General features: G+C 44.5%; 1 protein-coding gene across 1 annotated transcript in view; it reads left to right on the top strand.

Annotated features, from left to right (window-relative positions):
- The first annotated feature begins 4,089 nt into the window (after nucleotides 1–4,089).
- LOC100948904 (nuclear receptor coactivator 2-like) overlaps nucleotides 4,090–4,502 on the top strand; it is a 246,941-nt gene continuing 246,528 nt past the window's right edge. The window contains exon 1 of the mRNA XM_003803528.3: nucleotides 4,090–4,258. The gene's annotated coding sequence lies outside the window, so the exon portion shown is untranslated. The remainder of the gene's footprint in view (nucleotides 4,259–4,502) is intronic.

Below are 4,502 nucleotides of genomic sequence, written 5' to 3'. Positions count from 1 at the left end.
GATGAATAGAATCTTAGCACAATTTGTTAACCATGTGGCAAAGGCAGCTCTACCACCTTGCATGAATTATCTGACCTCTCAGAACTTCCGTTTTATGATATGTAAAATGGGAATAATACATACAATGACTACTTCATAGAAAATTTAAGTACTATGCATGACCCGTAATAGACATTTATTATGGTAGTTATAATATAATAAGGGATTTAGAAGAGAGCTAATTATAAGAACGAAACATTTGGCTTCACGCAGTTGTTTTGTTCAATAATCAAACAGACAAACAAATAGTTTTAACTGATTTCCCTCCAAGTATTGCATTTTTAATAGAATAAACTAAATTTTTGCTTTTGCAATTTGAGCGCACACCAAAGTAAAGATAACTGTGCTGCTCACAGATTTAGCCAACATAATACTCCTTTTCATCTGTAAAAAGAGCTTGATAGTAAACAAAGTACATTTATTTTCACCATTTTGAGTCTTGGAACAATTATACAGATGAAGAAATTGTGATAGTGATTTGTGTGAAGCTACATAGGAATTCGCAGAGTCCATTTCATGTTTATTTGCTTATCTTCTATAGCTCTTTTTACTGTACTGTGTTATCGTTTATTATAATGCATGTTATAATAAAAGGTGAGCTGTTACCTTTTACTATAACATGATACTTTTTTTATAACATAATGCATGCTATGATAAAAGGTGAGCACCTTGAAAATTGAATGTTGAACAGAAAACAGACAAAAACAGAAATCTTTGTCCTATAGGACTCATACTGTTGGGGTTTTTCCTAGGTATACTGTTAGATATATAATTTGTCATGCTCTTTCCTGTTTCATGTTGCATTCTGTGATTACGTTGCCACTTCTTTTTTGTTTCTGCCTCATCCATTCATGGTCTGTCAAGTTTCTACCTCCACTACATTTCAATAATTTCCTTCCCCTTTATGATTTGCACCCACATTTCTTTCCTTATTGGGTTGTTCTCTCTTGGTAATATACCTTCTTCCTTATGTATGTATGTATGTATTTATTTGAGACACAGTCTCACTCTGTTACTCTGGGTAAAGTGCTGTAGTGTCATAGCTCACAGCAACTTCAAACTCTTGGGTTGAGCAATCCTCTTACCTCAGCTTCCTGAGTTGCTGGGTCTACAGGTGTGTGCCACCATGCTCTGCTAGTTTTTCTATTTTTAGTAGAGATGGGGTCTTGCTCTTACTCAGACAGTTCTGGAACTCCTGGGCTCAAGCAATCCACTCGTTTCAGCCTTCCAGAGTGCTAGGATTACAGGCATGAGCCACCAGGCCTTCACTTTTTTTTTTTCAGTTTGCATAATTGTACATTTTTCTTTCTTTTCTACCTTTTCATTTAATGTTATCACTGTCATGATTCACTAATATTATGGCTAGTTTTTATAAACAATGATTTTGAGGCCTTACAAAAATCTAAGTTCTTTCAAAAGAAAAATGTATTTTGTATACTTTTTTTTTTTTTTAAAGACAGGGTCTCACTTTATCACCCTTGGTAGAGTGCTGTGACATCACCGCTCACAGCAACCTCCAACTCCTGGGCTTAAGCGATTCTTCTGCCTCAGCCTCCCTAGTAGCTGGGACTACAGGTGCCTGCCAGAACGCCAGACTTTTTTTTTTTTTTTTGCAGTTTGGCGGGGACTGGGTTCGAACCCGCCATCCTTGGTATATAGGGCTGGCGCCCTACCCACTGAGTCACAGGCGCTGCTCTGTATACATGTTTTATGAGCAAGGCATTGGAGGATGAGGAGGGGAGAGGGGCCTTGGGACTGATACTATTTTTTGTATTTCAGAATCAATAAAAGAACAAACATTTATGTAATTCCTTGTTAGGTGCTATAGCATGTACAAACAAAAACAAAACTAGGTCCCTGGCCCTGAGGAGCTTATAAGTTAGTGAATGAGAAAGCCAAACATATAAGGAAGCCAGAATGAATAGTGTCATAATAAGGGCATGATGTTTGGAGGGAGACCAGGGAGTGTACTAAAGAGCATTATTCTTCAAGTAAGAGGCAATTGAGTAGCTGGTGGACATGGAACTTGTGTACTTTGCTGTCAGATTTTTTTGTTTCATGTTTGGTAGAAATAGTCATGTATCTTGACCATGCTGTGAAAAGTTTTACTGAGTAATATATGGGAATGCAATGGGGAAGTCATTTGTTTGCATGGTAGTTTTTGAAAGTGTGAAATCTATTGCAGAGGACTGAAGGATTCCAGATTTTCAGCAAAAGGAGGGATAGAAAGCAAGAAAGAGAATCTTTATCACATCTCCTGATAATTCATAGTTGGTGATGAGCCCCCCCCCCCCAAAATTGGGAGTTCAGCGGTGTGACAGATCTCAGGTGACTACTGCTACTTACTATTACTGTAAGAACACTATACTATTATTAGTAGAAGATAGGCTACATAAACACCCCTCCATTTCCTGTTTCCTCTCCTAATTTTTGGAAATGTGCTTTGGGTTTTCAAGGAGCATAATTCCGTAATTCCAGATAATTTAAAAAATCTTAAAAATTTTTCTACTTTAATACACGGTCAGTGCAAACATTTCAAACACTAGATAGGTGTCCAAAATAAAAAGTGGAAGTACCTCCTTACACACCCATTTTGTCTGATACTCCTCTGTGCTAGCGTTTGTTGTTACAGCCTTCCAAACACACACGCACACACCCACCATACATATACTTTTTCTTTCCCCTAATAAAATTGGTGGTATTTCCACAAATTTGAGGTTAGAGACACGATAAAAGCATGGGCTTTGGAGCTCACCAGGACTATACCCAAATCCTCTCTAGCTGTCTGGCTATGTGACCCTACACGAATTATTTCTGTAAGCTTCAATTTTTTGTGGGAGGTGTAAAGTGGTAATTACTTTGTAAACTTGAAGATTAAAATCAATTAATCAATATGAATCACTTAGCACATAGCTAGATACATAGTAACTGTTCAATAAACACTATTTTGTATATGGCAAGAGACCCTTTTTATTATAAAACTTAAAAAAAGGAAATGTGTTCTCTCATATTTGATAATTGCTGTTCAATACTCATTGCTGATTTTTCAACTAATTACTGGGTAAGCTGGAAAAAACTTGCTTTTTCCCAAAGTTTAAAACCAATCCAAGTAACACTTAAATGGGGGTTCTCAAATTTTGGTGTCAATCTCTTTCGTCCCCTTAATTCTTTACTTCTCTATGTCTAGAGAGTGGACTTTGTAATTAAAACTTTTGCGATTTCATGGCGTGCCAGGAAAGGTTTTCAACCAGGTTAGGTTTTACACGGTGTGGGCAGCTTTTGCTTTATTATGCGAGTGCTGCGTGACACCCCTTTAAGCTCCCCCTCACTCCAAGTATCCCTTCTTGAGATGTAACTGCAACACGAGAAGCCAATCCTCGTTGTCAACCAGGGGGACTAGACGGACGAGGGGGCACCTCCTGGGACAGCCGCAGGACCGTGAATGGGGTGAAGTGGGGCACAGTGCGCCCGAGGGACGCAGGCTGCTGGCAGACGGGCCCGGCCGGAGCGCGGGTGGGAGGCTCCTCTGGGGCGACCCTGGCACTTGGCTATCTCCGATCTCCGTCTTGGGGCATGGTTCCTGCCGTCTACAACCCCAAGGTTCCACCGCCTCCACTCTGCGGCTCCGGCCTGTCCCACTCGCTAGCTTTCCTTTTTGGCACTGCCCTTTGCCCTCCCATGGAGTCCTCTGTTTATTCTCCCTTCCCTTCCAGTCACCCATAGGTCACCCTTCCTCTACCACTGTCACCCATCTTGTCCCCTGTCCCCTTACTCTTCACCTCTTCCCAGGCCGCCTTCTCAGAGATGCTGCGGACCCCGCAGCCGGGGTATTCTCCCCACACAACCCTCAGTCCACCTTTGCTCCTTCCTCAGGGGCACGGAAGGCAAGTTTCCGCTCCGTCCTTTCCCCAGTGACAGGACTTGGTGGCGGCCACTGCCGGGGAGACGGAAGGAGGGACCGCCTGCCTCCCGAGCCCCCTCCCCTGCTAGAGCGAGCTCGCCTGGTCTGTCTCTCTCTCCGCAAGTGCGGAGACGCGGAGGAGGAGGAGGAGGAGGAGGAGGAGGAGGAGGGAGCTGGGGGAGGATCTCCATTGAAATAAACAACCAGGCAGCAGTTATTAACACGGGAACATGGCGGCCGCAGCCTCAGCTACAGCTTTGGCGGCGAAGGTCAGCGCCGACGGCAGCCGGCACCTGACGGCGTGACCGACCCGAGCCGGTAACCGCGCCTTCCCCCGGGGCCGCGAGGGCGGGCGGGAGGCGGGGGGCGCCGCGTCCCCACCCCCGGCCGCGACTGTCCTTCCTGCGCGCAGCCGGGCTGAGCCGTGCGCCTCCGAGAGGGCTGTTTTTGTGTGCGGGGACCGCCGCCGGAGTGCGCGGAAAACGGGAGTTGCATCCCGGAGGCGCCGCGAAGCTGGGGAGTTGGAGCTTGGGGGGTGGGGAGGGCGGGAAGCGGCGGGGAG

The sequence above is a fragment of the Otolemur garnettii genome, unplaced genomic scaffold, assembly GCF_000181295.1.
Source record: "Otolemur garnettii isolate 467f Iridium unplaced genomic scaffold, OtoGar3 scaffold00323, whole genome shotgun sequence".
NCBI classification, from domain to species: Eukaryota; Metazoa; Chordata; class Mammalia; order Primates; family Galagidae; genus Otolemur; species Otolemur garnettii.
The sequence above is the reverse complement of the archived record's forward strand: the minus strand, read 5'-3'. Positions and strand labels throughout refer to the sequence as shown.